The 20,086-nt window shown below is 37.0% G+C and overlaps 1 protein-coding gene across 5 annotated transcripts in view; it reads right to left on the reverse strand.

Annotated features, from left to right (window-relative positions):
* The window catches only part of DGKH (diacylglycerol kinase eta), a 186,214-nt gene that overhangs the window by 152,214 nt on the left and 13,914 nt on the right, over positions 1–20,086 (reverse strand). The gene's annotated exons all lie outside the window — the stretch shown is intronic.

Raw genomic sequence — 20,086 nt, forward strand, 5'->3', positions numbered from 1 at the left:
TTGGGCCATATATTTTGTCCAATAATGTCAAAATGAATTTCAATGCATCCAAAAAATTTCTAGTAGATGTGCTTATATTGTTTCAGGGGCTGAAAGAACAGAATTTTCCACAAAAGAGGTACACTTTATCAAAAAAGTTCCTATTCTGTATTCTGTCAAAACATTATAATTTACTAAAAAATTTTTTGTTCAAATAAGTTTTAGAAACGCTACCAATAGTCAAGTCTTTTTATTATCAGATTTTTAAAAGTTAATATTTAATTTAGGGGCACCTGGATGGCTCAGTCAGTTAAGTGTCTGACTTCAGCTCAGGTCACGATCTCACGGTTCACAAGTTCGAGCCCCACGTCAGACTGTCTGCTGACAGCTCAGAGCCTGAAGCCTGCTTCAGATTCTGTGTCTCCCTCTCTCTGCCCCTTCCCCACTTGCATTCTGTCTCTCTCTCTCTTTCAAAAATAAATAAACATTAAAAAATTAAAAAGTTAATATTTATTAAAGAAACAAATTAAAAACCTAAGTCATTCTGAAGGCAAGTTCAGCTTATAAGCCATATTATTCTATTCACAAATCTGGCAAATTTTAATATCTTGTTTTAGGAACTACTGATTTTATTATCAATATTTGACCTTTTGCTTATTATAAAAATTAGGTTATGCAGACTTTCAGCTTCTAATATCTCAATAATATCTTTATAATAATCATACCAATAAATATGGAGCACACCAGTAAGAATTTTTTTGTTTTTGCTTTTACAGAAATGATAAATTACTGAATTATTATTCAATTATCCCTTTATATAGACAGAGAAATTAATGCATGCTGCTAGGTGATAATACCATCTATCTTTGATTATTCCTACAGAAATATTTAATCCATCTCTATAAATACAAAGTATTATGCCACCTAATTATCAGATGTTTTATTAATACAAACTGAGTGGTATTTGAATTCCTTTGGTGTATAAGAATTCAAGATTTCTCTTTGCATTCTTCTGTAATGAGGTACATCCAAATTTAAAACCTAAAGGTTTTTCTTATTACAAAAGCAAACAGGTAAACTGTAAAACAGAATTGAAAATAGAAATAAATAAAAACCCTCAGCAAAGCAGGTTTAGAGGGAACTATACCTCAACATAATAAAGGTCATGTATGAAAGACTCACAGCTAGCATCCTTAATGGGGAAAAACTAAGAGCTTTTCCTCTAAGGTCAGGAACAAGACAAGGATGTCCATTCTTGCCACTTCTATTTAGCATGATACTGTTAGTCCTAGTCATAGCAACCAGACAACAAAAAGAAATAAAAGAATCTAACTTGGTAAGAAAGAAGTAAAACTTGAACTATTTGCAGATGACATGATACTCTATATAGAAAACCTGAAAAACTCCACCAAAATACTGCTAGAACTGATCAATGAATTTGGTGCAGTCGCACAATACAAAATCAATGTACGGAAATCTGTTGCATTTCTATACATCAATAATTAAGCAGCAGAAAGAGAAAATAAGAGAACAATCTCATTTATAATTGCACCAAAAATATTCAGATACCTAGGAATAAACATAACCGAAGAGGTAAAAGACTTGTAGTCTGAAAACTGTAAAACACTGATGAAAGAAATTGAAAATGACACAAAGAAATGGAAAGACATTCCATGCTCATGGATTGGAATAACAAATATTGTTAAATGTCTATACTACCAAAGCAATCTACAGGTGTAAAGTCATCCCTACCAAAATATCAACAGCATTTTTCATAGAACGAGAACAAACAATCCTAAAATTTATATGGAACCACAAAAGACCCTGCCTGAATAGCCAAAGCAATCCCGAATGAGAAAAGTAAAGCTGGAGGCATCACAATTCTGGACTTCAAGTTATACTACAAAGCTATAGTGATCAAAACACTGGTACTGGCAAAAAAAAAAAATAGACACCTACATCAATAGAACAGAACAGAAAACCCAGATATGAACCCACAACTATATGGTCAATTAATCTTCAACAAAACAGTAAAGAATATCCAGTGAGAAAAAGACAGTCTCTTCAACAAATGCTTTTGGGAAAAATGGACAGCAACATGCGTAAGAATGAAACTGAACCACTTTCTTACATCATACACAAAAGTAAATTCAAACTGCATTAAAGACCTAAATGTGAGACCAGAAATCATAAAAATCTTAGAAGAGAACACAGGCAGTAACTTCTTTGACACTGGCCGCAGCAACTTCTTTCTAGGTATGTCTCCTGAGGCAAGGGAAACAAAAGCGCATAAATAAACTATTGGGACTGCATCAAAATAAAAAGCTTCTTCCCAGCAAAGGAAACAATCAACAAAACTAAAAGACAACTGACAGAATGGCAGAAGTGATTTATCTGACTTACCCGATTTGCAAGTGATATACCCGATGAAGGGTTAGTATCCAAAATATATAAAGAACTTATACAACTCAACACCAAAAAAACCCCAAATGATCCAATTAAAAACGAGGCAGAAGACATGAACAGACATTCCTGACAAGAAGACCTACGGATGGCCAAAAAACACATGAAAAGATGCTCATCATCACTTATCATCAAGGAAATGCAAATCAAAACTACAATGACATATCACCTCACATCTGTCAGAATGGCTAAAATCAACAACACAAGAAACAACAGCTGTTGGCAAGGATGTGGAGAAAGGGAAACTCTCCTACAGTGTTGGTGGGGATGCAAACTGGTGCTGCCATTATGGAAAACAGCATGGAGGTGTCTCAAAAATTAAAAATAGAATTACCTTATGATCCAGCAATCCCACTACACGGCATTTACCCAAATAATACAAGAACACTAATTCAAAGGGATATATGCACCCCTATGTTTATAGCAGCATAATTTACAATTGCCAAGATATGGAAGCAGCTCATGTCCATCAATTGATGAATGGATAAAGAAGATGTGGTGTATATATATATACATATATATATATATATATACGCACACACATATACATATACATACATATATATATAATAGAATATTACTCAGTAATAAAAGAGAATGAAATCTTTTCATTTGCAATGATGTGATGGAGCTAGAAAGTATAATGCTACGCAAAATACATCAGAAAAAAGACAAATACCGTATGATTTTGCTCATCCATAGGATTTAAGAAACAAAACAAACAAGCAGAGGGAAAAATTAAGAGAGAGACAAATTAAGAAACAGACTTAATTACAAAGAACAAACTGATGAGTTGAACAGGTGATGGGGATTAAGGAGTGCACTTGTCGAGATGAGCACAGGATGATGTGTGGAAGTGATGAATTACTATATTGTACACTTGCAACTAATATAACACTGTATGTTAACTAACTGGAATTAAAATAAAACCTTAAAAAAAGAAAATAGAAGTAAATAGCAAACACCCATAATTCCATAACACAGTGGGAAACCACTATATCTTTGGCATCTCCTTTCGTGGGGCTCCAAGTCTACACATGGTGTTACAATCTCCTTTTCATATATTGTGAGTACCTTCCATGTCAGCATGGTAACAAATAGTAATTTGTTCCTCTGTCTACTCTCATAGCACTTATTGAACATCTACAGCCTGCCAGTTACTGTGTACCTGATGGATTTTTTTTGATATGGATATAGCATAATTAATTTAACCAACTCTTTATTTTTGGACATTTTTATCATAAACAATGAATAAGAAATAATCTTTCTGGCTAAATATTGAATAGGTTTGAGAAATTATTTGCCTTGCTACTTGGTTTATGGTGAGTTTCAATATGTCAGGATTCAACAAGCTTTTACTTCCTATTTTCTTCCTTAGTGTCACATTTTAAAATTCTTGCCAAAAAAAAGAAAGAAAGAAAGAAAGAAAGAAAGAAAGAAAGAAAGAAAGAAAGAAAGAAAATTCTTTCCAACCCTGAAACTATACAATTACTTATCTATATTTATTCTAGTACTTTTATGATTCATTTATTACAAATGTGATTTTTAACCTATCCAGAAAGTATGTAGTTCATGGTGTGAGGTAGGGATTGGGCTTCCAATTTTTTTTAACTAAATGGTGAGCCAGTTGCCTTAAGAGGAATTACTAAGTAAACCATTTTTCCCCACTGATTTGAAATATTATTGTATTGTGAGATATATTCTTATATATTTATGGACAAGTTTCTGAACTTTTTATTCTGTTCCATTTATCTCTCAATTTACTCCCATATCAGAGCCACATTCGTTGTTTTTGTAGCTTTGTGCTAAGTTCAATTACATCTGATTGGCTAAGGCCCTTTTGTTATTCTTCCTTTTCAGTATGTAACTCAGTATTATTTTATGACCTTGCAGATCATTTTAGTAAGTCAGTCAAAATTCAGATAGCAAATGTATTTGTAATTGTGTAAAATTTACAGACAAACTGAGTAAAACTTAATAAATAGCATTTGTCCAAATTCTTTTTGTCCTTCAGCAAAGTTTCACTGTTTTCTTGATGTTTTCATTTTTTGTGATGTTCTGCACATTGCTTAAGCTTACTTTTCATTTTCATCTCACTAAAAAAAATTTTATAATATTATTTGAGTTTATAGCAGATCATTCCTATGAAGCATACTTATAATTGGTTTTAATTACGGTAAAATGCACTTAACATAAAACTTATCATCTTAATCATGTTTAAGTATACAGTTCATTGGCATTAACTACATTCACATGGCTGTGCAACCATCACCACCATCCATTCACAGAACACTTTTCACCTGGCAAAACTGAAACTCTGTCCCCATTAAACACTAACTCCCCATTCCCCAACTTCCCCCAGCCTCTGGCAACCAACATCCTACTTTGTCGTTGTTAATTTGGCTACTCCAGGTACCTCATGTAAGTGGAGTCATAAGTCCTTTTGTGGCTGCTTTATTTCACTCGGCGTTACAGCCTCAAAGTTCATCCATGTTGCAGCATGTGTCAGAATTTTTTTCCTTCTTCCGGCTGAATAAAGTCCTCTTGCAGATATATACACCATGATTTGTTTTTTCAGCCACTCGTCAATGGGACATGTGAGTCACTTTTTCTTTTTGGCTCTTGTGAATAATGCTGCTATGAACAGGGGTGTACAACTGCTTTATAATTTAAACAGGTTATATATCACGTGCTCATATTGTGTAGATGGCTAATGAAAGTGTACATCAAGTTCCCAGGCCTTATCAGCCTGTAGGTATAGAAGAGGTCACAGTGAGGACAATAACCCACACTTCGCTGGCTGTTTCTCTTACTTGTTCATATAGAACCCCAGTCCTCCTCTTTCATATAAATATTTCCCAGGGAATGTCTCCTGTATGTTCACAGTTTCCCTTGACAGGAAAGTCAGCACATGTGATTTCCCCTGTTCATTCCAGCTTCTCAACTACACCACACACACTGGGCCCTGAAGGTAATAATGTCATAGAATGAGTATTTTCCTGTCCCCTCATTATATCCACTCTCGTGTTCCTTAACAAAAGAGAATGAAGGTGCCCATCCAATACAGAACACTCCTCTTTAAGAACAGGAGGGGAAGGATCACGAATGCTTGAATGGTAATAATTTAGGATTGTTGTGCTATGTATAGATGAATGGACGATGAGAAGATTCAACAGGAGAAAGCTGAATCTCCTTCAACATTGTTCCCTTCCTACTGTGGAACCTTCGCTAGATCTATGATAATGGCTCTGGCCCCTTATCAACTCACAGAAAGGTTTATAATTACACAGCTTTGATTCTGGCCTGCCAAAGGCTGGATACGAATGGGGATTTTTCACTATGACCAAAGGTTTCACCAGCACCTCACTCACTTGTCCTTCTGAGTGCAAAGGTACCTCCGGAAAGAGTGCCCTTCACCTCGAGATTCTTGAGGATGTGGCCAACATTTACTAGCACTTACTGTGCACCAGGCACTGAACTAAGGACTTTATCTCTTCAATCCTCACCAGACCCTTAATGAGAACTTACAGACAAGGAAACAAACACTTAGCTTAACCAATAAATACTGGAACTAGGGCTCACGAGTTACTTAATGCATGTTAAGGTTTCATTTGTATGTTTTTTTAAAAATTCCAACCCCAATCCATTTATTTCTTCAAGGAACTGTTTCATGTTCTAAGTAAAATATTCTTTGTATTTGACTATTGAAGGGACCCCAATTATGCATACATGATCCAGAGATTTCCCCAGCAAAACCTATTATGAAGGCATCCATAAAGCATATTTAAAATAATTAAAACTGCATAGCTTTTTTTTTTAGTAGACTTTCTTTTCTTTTTCTTTCTTCTTTTTTAATTTGAGTGACTAAAATGAAATTCTTTGCAATGGTTTTCTCTTCTAACTTTCCTTAGCTGCTTGGTCCCATAGTTACTTCTTAAGATGTCTCAAGTGCTCATTCTTTACCCAGCATGAATTCCAGAACTTGTCATTGGAATCTCTCCCTTATATCCACCCTCAATCTCCCTGTCCCCTCTTGTTCTGCTATACTTACTTAACCAAACCACAACCCTGGTTTACCTTAGTTCTCTACTTACTCTGTGCCTACAGCCATGCTGCTGAACATGGTCCCATGGCCAGGCTGACGGTGCTTACCTTAAACTCATGGTCACTTGCCTCAGGTGTGCCTGAAATGCCACCTGATATTCACACTGCATTTCTCTACTCCATTCCCTTTTCCACTCTCCTATTCAAGTATTTCACACCTTCTCCTCTCTTCCCAGATCTCCAAGATCCTCTCCATGCCCCCCCCCCCCCCCGGTCTTATTCTGAGCTGAGGATCTAGATTCTTACTCCACAAAGAAAGCTGCAAAAAAATCAGAAAAGAACTTCCAAAAGTGCCTACTCCTGCATCTACTGCAAACTCTGGATAAATAATCCAGCTCCCAGGAAAGGTCAGCCTTTCACAAGACCCCATCCTGCCCCACATATTGGTGAGGGGTGCATCTATATCCCTCAGTGACCCCCACATGGAAGACTGACAGATACATTTCCTTGGGACCTAGGGAAAAAAATTCTGACAATAAAATTTGTAAATAATCTTGTTGCTTTGGCTGCCAGGAAGTTTGGGGTCAAATTTACAACTCATCTTTAATAATAGATAGACTAGATAGATAAGAAAGAAAGAAAGAAAGAAAGAAAGAAAGAAAGAAAGAAAGAAAGAAAGAACACAGACCCGGGGCGCCTGGGTGGCTCAGTCGGTTAAGCGTCCGACTTCGGCTCAGGTCATGATCTCACGGTCCGTGAGTTCAAGCCCCGCATCGGGCTCTGTGCTGACGGCTCAGAGCCTGGAGCCTGCTTCTGATTCTGTGTCTCCCTCTCTCTCTGACCCTCCCCCATTCATGCTCTGTCTCTCTCTGTCTGAAAAATAAATAAACTTAAAAAAAAAAAAAAAAAAGAAAGAACACAGACCCTACTTTATAGATTAACCTACTAACATCCATGGTCTCTTAGTCCTATCTATATTTTACCCAAGCTTGACAGACAATGTTGAATGTAAACCACTTGAAATATTTTCAGAAATGTTGGGAAATAATAGTACATAAAAATAAATCAGGCAGAGAAGTGGGAAGAAAGGAGCATTTCAGGTAGATGGAATATCATGGGAAAACACTTGGAGGTACAACAGTACCTGCCTTTCTTTGGGAACAGAGAAGAATATGGCATGATCGGTCACAGGATGACAGTGACAGGAAACACAACTGTAAGAACATGGCACTGACTCCGCCTGGTAGGCTCTGACACCAGATATCACTTCATTCAGATCTCTGTTCAAAATCACTTCATCAAAGAGAGAATCCCTCCTGTACCTAGTCAACCAAAATACGTTCCACACACACATATACACATACACCGCCCCTCACTTTCTCTGCCTTTACCCTGTCTTATTTTCCTCTATTGTGCTTATGAACATCTGACACATGTTTGTATACATATGTATTAACTTCTCCCTCAATAGTGATCTAGAAAGCAGGGTTTTTTTTTATATTATTTTATTATTCCAGCACCTACAGTGGTACTCAATAAATACTCGTTAAATGAACAGAAAAGTAGTTTACCATCAAATTGAGAAAGACCTACTAAGCCCTGCAAAGAAATTTAGAACGTATTCCACTAGTAACGGGCAATGTCTAAGAGTTCATGTAAAATGTTCCCTCTTACAAAGATAACTCTGGCAGTGCACCAGAGAGGAAATCCATTGCAAACATCCAAATGATGAGTTTTGCAGGTCAAATGAAGTTAGGGTAAGTGGCAATGGAAATACAAAGGAAGGGATGGATTCACAACAGACACACGCAGCAGACAGCATATCACAATAGTTAAGCCAGGCACCAGAAAGGTCACTGGACAGCGATGTGACTTTGGGCAAATTCTTGGTCTCTTCACTTCTAAAATGAGTATGCTAGTTGTACCTACCGACTTGACAGTTTTTGTTATAAAGATTATATGAATAATGTATGGAAAAAAAGAACAGAATTGACCACATTTGGTGGCTGCTCCATCCGCATGCCTAGCACTCTGCCCAGCCAGAATGCATACGTGCTGATGAGTTAATGAAAATGATTAGCAAGATAAAAAGTCCAAGTTAGCTACAAGGCAAATCCTGTAAGAGAGAAAAGTAGTGAAGCAAAAAGTACTCAGTAGGTGGGGAGACTATGTACATACCTGTTCAGTTTGAGAATATCGAGGCTGAGAAGGCAATGGGGACCCACTATATTAGGCACTGGTAGGCAAAGGAAATAGAGGTCCAGGTCTCAGAGGCTGGAGAAAGACTGGTACAGCTGGTAGCTGAAGTCTAATCTAATCGATCGCATTAACTAAGACAGAGGCAAACAGACTTAGAATAAGAATCCTAGGAAACAAAAACATTTAGCATTAGTGAAATGAGTTGGGGCTAGAGACTGACAGGCTGTAAAAAGGTAATAAGAAAGATACGAGAAATTTAAACGTTGAAAACAAAAGAGGAAGATGAGAGAAAAATGGTCAACATTGTCAAAATTGGTATGAATATGGCAGAGTGACAACTAAAAAGAGACCACAAGACTTTAGCAATTAGGTTGTTAGTAACCTTTGCAAAAGTTTTCATGAAGTGGTTGGGGCAAAAGCCAGATTATATGGATTGAGGAGTAAATAGGAGTTGAGGAGACAGGGAAGGTGTAGGGAAGATCATTTCAGGATAAAGTAGATTTGGCCACAAAATCACCTAAAAGCCTACCTGGCCAATTATTTCCACTACCACCTCTAAGTGATCACTCATGAAAGTATTTTTTCATAAGACTCTTGTAACATACATTACTCTAGAAACAAGAGTGACCCTAGCTAAAATCATCAAGTAGAGTAAGCCTATCTTCGTTACTCTTTTGCAACATGAGTTTTCGCCTGCCCAAAGGTAGCTACCCTTTCATGGTAGCAAAGACATTTGATTTTTAATGACAGAATAATGGCCTATAAAATTATAGTCATTTTATCAAGTCTTTCGAATAGTCAGCAAAGAACAGTAATCTATATACCCTACTGATTAAGTTATGCAGAATATATATGTATCATGAATAACTGAGTTATCAGAATTTTATACCAATTTTTTAAAATAATTATAAAAATCAGGGATACAACAGCATACTGTGTATTTCTTTAACCTTCATTACTCACCTCCCACCCTATGAGCAGAAATCACTATATCCATTTTGCATGCCAGAAAGCTGGAGTTCACAGAGATGAAGTATATTGGTAAGAGTATGCTAACTAATGTAGCAAACCATGCCCAAATCTCAGACACTTAACACAGTAAAGGTCTATTTCCCTCTTGTGTCACAATCCAATGTGATCAGTGAGGTTTGGGAGCAGGAACACAGATGCTTTGGTCCATGAAGTCATTCAGGGATCCAAGCTCTTCCCATTAAATTATCTACACCTAGCTGGCAGGTGAGAGTAGGGACAAAACAGAGAGTCCCATAAAAGGCTTTGGAGGCCAAATAACAAACATCACTCACACCCATATTCCACTGGCCTGAACTCAGTTACATAACCCCACCATTTCCACCAAGGGGAAATGAAGTCCAATGATGGGCCAGGAAGAACAAGAGAAACACAAATACTGATGAGCACAGCGTTCTCTGTCACATTAAGTGACATGACTAAGGTCACCTAATAGTACCTGAAAGAGCCAAGATGCAAACCCAACTCTGCGAACCCCTGAAAGGAATCTTGCTATTCTATGCTTCTTAATAAGATTCATTTCGTTGACCCACCCTCAATTTTAGCACCTCTCCAAATGACCACGACAGTGATGGGTTATAGCGTGTGTGTGTATTTTTTCATCTATATTTGTTGCCTGTCCTGCAATTCTCCTTACAGATCAATGGTGTTAGTCTTCCAAGAGGTGCATAGCCAGATATAAAATTTGGGGGGCCCTCTGAAGTCCATCCATGCTATGGAATGCATGAACCCCAGGCTAAGAACTCTTCTCTATAGTACCACCTGACTTTTGACATTGTTAACTTACTTCTAACTTTCTACTGCTTCCCTCTAACTTCAACCACCCCCAACTTCAGTCCCACTGACCTCTTCCTCCTCGCAGCTTCTGTCTCTTGGCCTTCACAGCTGCTGTTCCTTCTGCCTACACTGCTTTTCCCTCAGAGGTCTACATGGTTCATTCCCTCAAGATCTTTGCTCAGATGTTACCTTTTCAGGAAGCTCTTCCCCTCTCCTCCTCCCCCACCCATACTTTTCCACTATAGTACTTCTCACCTTCTACTATGCTACTCATTTTACATATTTATGAGATCATAACCTTTCCTGGCATTAAATTGTGAGCTCCATGAAGGCAAAGGTTTTTGTCTATTTTGTTTATTGCTCAATCCCTGGCACCTATGAGAGTGCTTGGAACAACATAAATATCTTTTTGAATGAACTGGGGGGCAACAAAGGACTAAAAAAGAGAAGGAACACACAGGTAGATGTATGGTGTTGGAAGTGTTCTGGTTCTTAAACTGGATTCACAGGTGCTCATTTTATCATTCTGCTTTGCAAACTACAGAGATATATTTATATATATATGACACGTATATAACATACTCATACACTATTTTAATTGTACACATTATGTTCATATAACATACATAACATATATTAACATATGTAAACATATATAAAACACATTTATTGTATATTAATTATATATAACATTATTTTGATGTTATAATTTTAAAGTACTGTATGAGTTTGTACAAACAATCCTACTCAAAACAGTGTGCCCGCTCAGGTATATGCCCTGGCAGCCTTTCTTATCTAAGTAAAATAGTAAGATAGAGAAAATGGCCCCTCAAATGTCATTTTCATTCCTTAGCTAGTTAAAAATAAATTTTACTCATATTTTTTCCTCACCTATCTTTTAATAGGCCATGTGGAAAATTACCTTATATAATTCTTTTTAGTGCTGTATCATGACCTTTTAAAATAGTATCTTACCTTATGGAAGTGAAACTAAGAGCTGTCTTTGAGAACCTGTTTAGAAATTTAGATACCTAAAAGCATTTCTTCTAAATTAGCCCTTCCAAAGATGTTTTCAAACATGTTTGTTTGAAATCTAGCTTTATTTGGTCCCTTAAATGCTGATCATGATTTTGCTAACAGTAATTAAAATCCGTGTAAGTTTCAGATTTCAGCGGAAATATTTTCTTCAGAAATTTACTTTTCAAACATAGGCTCCAAACATGTCACTGAAACCATGGGATTCAAATGCAGAGAGACATTAAAAAATCTAGCACCTTGGTGAGAGATATGCTTACAGACTAAACAAATTGATAAAGGGCGGAGCAGGGAGGAGGAGGAAGGGGCAGGGAGAGGGGAAGTAGGGCTGGGAGGGGGAAGAGGGAGGGGAGAAGAGACACTGAGACCGCCTGCGTACATCCGTGCCTGTACCCTGTGGAGGTAAGGCTCCAAAACCCAAACCCAAACCCAAGATGCTCACGAAACTCCTGAAAACAGGCATTTGGAACATTGTGTCCACTGGGCCAGGGAATATGGTGCAGTAGTTGGAAGTCTTGCTTTTGAGTTCCAGCCTGCCCTTTTACTCAGCACATACTAAACTGAGCCTCAGTTGAATCATTTGTAAAATTTTAGATAATTTCACACAACTGTTAAGTAAACTCATGCTTATTCAGTTAATAAAACTGCTCTGTAAAAAATCAAATGTTAAGTAGAAAGGTATTTTAAAATTTCTGACACAAATGCCCCAAGCCTGTACAAAAAGATTCAGTATAGTAAATTACATCCTGGTGGTTTGAAAAAGTCCTGGTACTCAAATGGCACAGTGACAAGGTTAGAAATCCCAGCTCTGCACATGATAAAGTTGATCGTATTTCTTTGGTATAAAACAAGAGCCTAATAGTCTTCCAAGTATCCTCATAACAAAAAGCAAAGTGGGGGGAGGATTATTACCATGTATGTTCATTGGGAAAAAATAAACGACTACATAAAGCAGAAACAACATGCACTGAATCCTAAATTAAGGCTATTATCAATAATGGTTATTGACCATTTTAAGCCAGTTAAAGTAAAAACCACAAATGTGTTTCAAGTAACTGAATATTCATAGAGAAATATACTTGATACCCAGAAAAACCACACAAATTTGCCAAGGGAAAATTATGTGCTAACATGTTATGGCCTTTCTCAAAGGTCTATTCTTAGATATAAAACAAATGCTCTTTAATTAAAACCTTTGCTTATAAGCACATTTCCTGAGTAAGTAAAGTCTAACAAATCCAATACGAGTGAAACACTGTACCCTGGAAACAGAGAGGAGCCCCGGGTGGCTGACAATAGTCGTTTCATATAACCTTTTGTCATCCCTACCACAACAGCAAACATGCAACCTTAAACTAAGTGAAAGCTTTCTAAATTTAGACACTTTCAAATAAGGTATCTTAAGTTATATGTAAAGGTTTAGTAAATTATTTATTATGCCTCTTATCTTTAATAATGGAATACCATGTTTAACTTGTAATCAAAATGGAAAGAAAGCTGTTATACCATATATTACTGTACCAAGACTCAGAGTTTCCAGTCTATATTTAGTTCACATTAAAATGGAAGCAAAGACGCAAACCAAGCTAAAAATAAAATGTTCTACAAAGATGAGATTTTTAAATGGATTGAAATCTAGCTTTATTTGGTCCCTTAAGTGCTGATCGCATCTAGCAGCACCTTAACTTTGCAGTGCTTTGCAAACCTAACTATACCATTTTCCATCACCTAGAATAGGGGTCAGAAAACGTTGGCCCACATGCCAAATCTATGGGTCATTTCCTTCCGGCCACCTGATTTTGTACAGCCTATAAGCTAAGAAGGTTTTTACAAGTTTAAATGGCTTTTTTTTATTAAATGCTTATTTATTTTTGAGAGAGAGAGAAAGACAGAGTGCAAGCAGGGGGAGGGGCAGAGAGAGAAGGAGACACAGAATCCAAAGCAGGCTCCAGGCTCTGAGCTGTCAGCACAGACCCCAATGTGGGGCTCAAACTCATGAACCGTGAGATCATGAACTGAGCCAAAGTCAGACACTCAACCTACTGAGCCACTCAGGTGCCCCTAAATGGCTTTTTTTTTAATAAAGAAGAAGAGGATGAAGCGTATTTCTTAATACCTGAAAATTATAAGAAATTCAAATTTCAGTGTCCTGAAAGTTTTACTGGACGTCACCACACTTATTCATTTAAGTATTGTCTATGGCTGCTTTTACACTAAAACAGTAGAGTTGAATAATTTTAACACAGACTTTATGGCCCACAAAGCTCAAAACTTTACTATTTGGACCTCTCCAGAAAAAGTTTGCCAATTTTTGCCCTAGATGAATGTTAATTATTCTTATTATTCAAGACATATTCCTGCTCATTATCCAGCAAAATGTTAAAGTTCTTACTTGCTTTTCATATCATATTGAGTTTCTGAGCTATAAACCTGTCAATATTACTTTATTCTCATTTCTTAACAATCTTCTAGCCATATTTCTATTTCTCATCATATTTGGATCATTACCGAGCCCAGTGATTCCACTCAGAACTGTGGGTAAAAGTTTTAAGTAATATTTTCTAATCTATTCTGTCTCTGTTTCAAATGTTAGATATGAGCCATCATGGCCCACTAATGGGCCACCACCTACAATTTGAAAAATGCTAAGTAAGTCTTCCCTAGACTATTCTAAATACAGTTATGGTGAAAGATAATGTTTTAATTGCACAAATTGTATCTCATAAAGCTGTGAAAAATACAAATTAATACTTCCATGTATGGCCTTACCATCAAGGTACAAGAATTTATTTATATATCCTTCATGTTAAAGTAAAACCAAGGTACTAACTGATGATTGTAGTGACTATTTTCTTAACGTGCTTAAAGACATGTCTGAATGCAGGTATAATGTTGCAAAGTTCTGAATATGTTTCCAGTGGTTAGGTAGGTTTTACCTAAATTTAAATACCCATAAATATTCCATATTAACTGTAAGAAGACATAGAAATATCGGAGAAATGAGAGCACAATAAATCTACCTAACTAGGAGATGTTTTTGACACATGAAGCTTCAAGAGCTTGGCTGAGATGACTCATTGTCAGAAAAAGTCATTGACTACAGTATTGGCACAAAAACAGACACATAGACCAATGGAATAGAATAGAGAACCCAGAACTGGACCCACAAATGTACGGCCAACTAATCTTTGACAAAGCAGAAAAGAATATCCAATGGAATAAAGACAGTCTCTTTAGAAAATGGTGCTGGGAGAACTGGACGGCAACATGCAGAAGAATGAAACTGGACCACTTTCTTCCACCATACATAAAAATAAACTCAAAATGGATGAAAGACATAAATGTGAGACAGGAAGCCATCAAAATCCTAGAGGAGAAAACAGGCAACAACCTCTTTGACCTCAGCTGCAGCAATTTCTTACTCAACCCATCTCCAAAGGCAAGGGAATTAAAAGCAAAAATGAACTGCTGGGACCCCATCAAGATAAAGAGCTTCTGCACTGCAAAGGAAACAATCGGCAAAACTAAAAGGCAACCGACAGAATGGGAAAAGATATTTGCAAATGACATATCAGAGAAAGAGTTAGTATCCAAAATCTATAAAGAACTTAACACCTGAAAAACAAATAATCCACTGAAGAAATGGGCAGAAGACATGAATAGATACTTTTCCAAAGAAGACATCCAGATGGCCAAAGGCACATGAAAAGATGCTCAACATCACACATCATCAGGGAAATACAAATCAAAACCACACTGAGATACCACCCCACACCTGTCAGAATGGCTAAAATTAACAAGTCAGGAAACAACAGATGCTGGCAAGGATGTGAAGAAATGGGAACCCTCTTGCACTGTTGGCGGGAATGCAAACTGGTGCAGCCGCTCTGGAAACCAGTGTGGAGGTTCCTCAAAAAATTAAAAATAGTACTACCCTATGACCCAGCAACAGCACTACTAGGAATTTATCCGAAGGATAAAGAGTGCTGATACACAAGAGTGCTGATACATAGGGACACATGTACCCCAATGTTTATAGCAGTACTTTCAACAATAGCCAAATTATGGAAAGAACCTAAATGTCCATCAACTGATGAATGGATAAAGATGCGGTTTATATATACAATGGAATACTATTTGGCAATGAGAAAGAACGAAATCCTGCCGTTTGCAGCAACGTGTCTAGGACTGGAGGGTATCGTGCTAAGTGAGATAAGTCAGTCAGAGAAAGACAGATATCATATGTTTTCACTCATATGTGGAACTTGAGAAACTTCACAGAAGACCATGGGGGAAGGTAAGGGGGGTAAAATAGTTACAAACAGAGAGGGAGGGAAGCAAACCATAAGAGACTCTTAAATACAGACAACAAACTGAGGGTTGATATGGGGGACCGGGGAGAGGGTGATGGGCATTGAGGAGGGCACTTGTTGGGATGAACACTGGGTGCTGTATGTAAGCAATGAATCATGGGAATCTACTCCCAAAGCCAAGGGCACATTGTATACACTGTATGCTAGCCAACCTGACAATAAACCATTTTTTTAAAAATTAAGTGAGATGAATGTATTGGAAATTTCTATATGTATGCTATCCATAAAGTTAACATTACTTGGATCTCTTGGAGAAAAAAAAGAAAAAGAAAAAGTCATTGAGATGGTTCATTTGTTGATACCACGTGGCTTATGATGGTTCAACAATCTTAGCCTACAAATCTGACCAAGGTTCCTCCAGCGATTCCCTGTATTCATGGGCCACAGTATTCACTGGCCAACAAAAAGCAAATGAAGCTTTTTCCACATTCATGTTCAAAACCAAGTTGGTCTGAGTTCATATTAGTGTTGTTTCAGAATGTCTCTTTCTCAATAAATACACGTGAAATCCTCTGTAACAGTAAACCTGAATGTAAAATCAACCTCCTCCTTAAGACAGAACTAAGGATTAGGAATAACGGCCAAGAGTAACGAGATAGGAAGAGATAGGATGAATTATAGCTCCTGGTTTTCCCACATCAGCACCACTTTCACTTTTGTACAGTAAGGATTTTTTTTTCCTTTGGGGAAATCGAAGCAGCCATAAAATTTTCTAGAGTTTAGCACCTGGGCAGCCAGATTAAACTACCTGAAATTCTACTTAGCTGAAACAGAGATAGATAAAAAGTAAAAAAGAGAGAGAGAGAGAGAGAGAGAGAGAGAGAGAGAGAGAGAGAAATAGTACACACCAAGGACAAAGAAACAGGAATAAAATGAAAAGAGGAACAAAGATGTGGGGCAGGTACTAAAATGTGCATGAGAATTTTATTATTAAACCACACTAATTTTAAAAGCATGCTAGTTTTATCCTTTACTTTAAAAGTCATTATATCCACTGCAAATAAACCCCGAGATTAGTGTTGTCCTAAAATAACCCGTATTTCCTTCCATAGAGAAGTGGGTAATTAAATGATGATCTATCATGTTAGGTTGAACCACATGAAATTTCCCACATTCAACCTGTATTTTCCAGCTTTACTGAGATATAATTGACAAACAAAATTATATATACTTAAAGTATACAATGTGTTAATTTGACCTACACATTGTGAAATAATTACTACACTTAGATCAATCAACATATCCAGCACCTCACATAGTTAATGTGTGTGTTTGTGTGTTAAGAATGCTTAAGATCTATTCTCAGCAAATTTCAAGGATACATGACAGTATTATTAACTGTAGTCGCTATGCTGAACATAAGAACTTACTCATCCTATAAATGAAAGTTTGTAGCCTGTCTCTAACATTTCCCCATCTGCCCCACCTCTCAGCCCCTGGCAACCCACCATTCTACTCTTGACCATTTTTGACCTACTGACATAGCAAATTCTCTTAGTTCAACCTAATATCATGGAATACTTTCCCAACACTAGGAAGAATGAGGTAGATGTATACACGCCATTAGGGAAATGATCATGTTATAGCTCCAAACAAGACACAGCATGTGTACGGAATGTTCCCGTTTGTACTTTTTGAAAGAAACATATGTATATTCATAGACATTTTCTGGAAGCCCACCAAGAAAAATGTCAACAATTGCCTCTGAGATGGGAGACTACAAGGTCTGGAGGAAGAGGGAGATTACTTGTCCCTGGATACCCTCCCATCACTGAATGTCCTCTCACATTGTTAAATATCTTATTATATGTATGTATTACTTGTTTCAATTAAAGAAAAACCTGGAGACTTTCCAAGTGCCACAATTAATTTGAGATTATTCAAATTATTTAAAACATTAACCAGTATTTACAACAAAGAACACTTTGAATAAAGTAATTACTTTAGTGGCCTTTTTGACCCCAAACCTAAACTAACCAAACAGCTTTATGCTCATTAAGGCTCTTAAAGGAAACTAAAATAAGTACTCTGTTTTCACAATAATATCCATATATATGAAGCATTATATGCAAGTGTATAATATATACATTATTCATTTAAGTTATTCATTTAAGAAATATTTTTTTGATTTCTAGGTACAACTCACTCTGCTGTAGGCCTTCTGTATATCTACGTACAAATGTTTTATAAAGAGACAGCATATATATGCATACACATGAATATATGTGCGTAGGGATGTGTACATGGACCACACACACCATCCTGGGCTGCTATTCCTCCAGGATCAAAGATGCCACTAATAACCATAACCTGTCAGCTCTGATGGTCCCTTGATGCATCAATCGTATGTATGAGCAAGAACGGCTTTCTGTCTTAAAAACCACCAGGCCTTGGGCTAGTCCTGGCCTCCTTTTCCTCCAGACTGTCCCATCTTGCATATCTGTGGAGGTAATCAAGCAAGTATAGTCTTTTTCTAAAAGATTTTTCCCTTAACTCTTAGCTGGGTCATAATTGAAGACTGGGCACCACTATTCAATTTAGCAGTTCTCATTCTATGAATCCCCTCACTGCACTAGCTCTCTTCCTTGAGAATCAGTACTGTGTGATAAAGAGATACAACTAATGAAATCTGTAGCACATATGAACAGTCTGGATTGCCTGTGGGGGCAGGGAGAGAAGCTGAGGCTCACTGGTGTCAAGAGTTTTAGGCCTGGATCTCAGGTGTTCAGATACAAAAAGGCTGATGAACTCACATGCATTTGTATGAGTTAGTATAAAATATAGAATTTCTGAAATTTAAGAAATGTTTCTTGGGAAATTTAAGAAATATTTCATTTAGTGATCACTATGTATAATCATGAGAAAAAAATATGTGCGAAATATTTTTATTAGAAAGTTAAATGGAAACCCAGTAATAAGTATGCTTTTTGAAATTATTCTTAGTCTCGAACACATGCTTTACCCCCAATCACAGAGAATATAACATTTGAAGAGTATAATCTTAGCTGTTACCATGAATTCACGACACCTACAAATTTTAGTTTTACTCCCCCCCCCAAATTTTTAATTAACTTTACTCAACACAAGTTAGAGCCATAAATTTTCTTTCAAACAGTATAAATTCACCAGCTAATTTTAATGTAAGTTTGCATGGAATTTTAACCACTTCATATGAATCTATAAAATATACCATTTTTTAAACCTGCTGAGTTGCCATTAGTAACACGGTTTTATGAACTTTTTTTTTTTTTAAACAAGATTTAAAATGTTAAAGGCACTGCTAGAAAGTCCCTATCTTCTTTAGGCTTAATCTTCTAAAAATACATGAAACTCCATATCCTTAGGTTATCATAAATTCTATAAAGAATATCACTATTAAAATGAATTACAAGATGTGCAGATTTAAAAAAATGACCAAAGTGGGGCACCTGGGTGGCTCAGTCGGTTAAGCATCTGACTTGAGCTTAGGTCATGATCTCCTGGTTGGGAGTTCTAGCCCCCCATGGGGCTCTGTGCTGACAGCTCAGAGCCTGGAGCCTGCTTGGGATTTTGTGTCTCCCTCTCTCCCTCTCTCTACTCCTCCCACACTCATGCTTTCTCTCTCTGTCTCTCAAAAATAAATGAACATTAAAAAAAAAAAAATGACCGAAGCAATCTTTGACTCTTTGCTAAGTGCATCTTGCTAACACTTGTGTGTGCTTACACATACTTATTTTAGAAAATAAGGAGGCAGGCTAATAAAAGCACGATTCCACAGACCTACAATAAAAGTTCTATTCTCATATAGGGGTCCACTGACCTTAGGAAACAAATTCTGATAAAAATAACTACATAGTGAATTAACTTTTGCAAATTTATTTTTTTAATGTTTTATTTATTTTTGAGAGAGAGACACAGAGAGTGAGCAGGGGAGGGGCAGAGAGAGAGAGGCACAGAATCCGAAGCAGGCTCCAGGCTTTGAACTGTCAGCACAGAGCCCCATGCGGGGCTAGAACTCAGGAACCGCAAGATCAGGACCTGAGCCCAGTCAGAAGCTTAACCAACTGAGCCACCAGGCACCCTGCAAATTTATTTTTAAAGAGAGCACACAACTCCCGTGATTTGATTGGTTCTCTTTTCAAATACCTCATTAAAATCCAACCAGGGATAATCGTTAAAGTAAGCCTTTTAAAGTACAATGAAAACTT

Source organism: Acinonyx jubatus, chromosome A1 (assembly GCF_027475565.1).
Source record: "Acinonyx jubatus isolate Ajub_Pintada_27869175 chromosome A1, VMU_Ajub_asm_v1.0, whole genome shotgun sequence".
NCBI lineage: Eukaryota > Metazoa > Chordata > Mammalia > Carnivora > Felidae > Acinonyx > Acinonyx jubatus.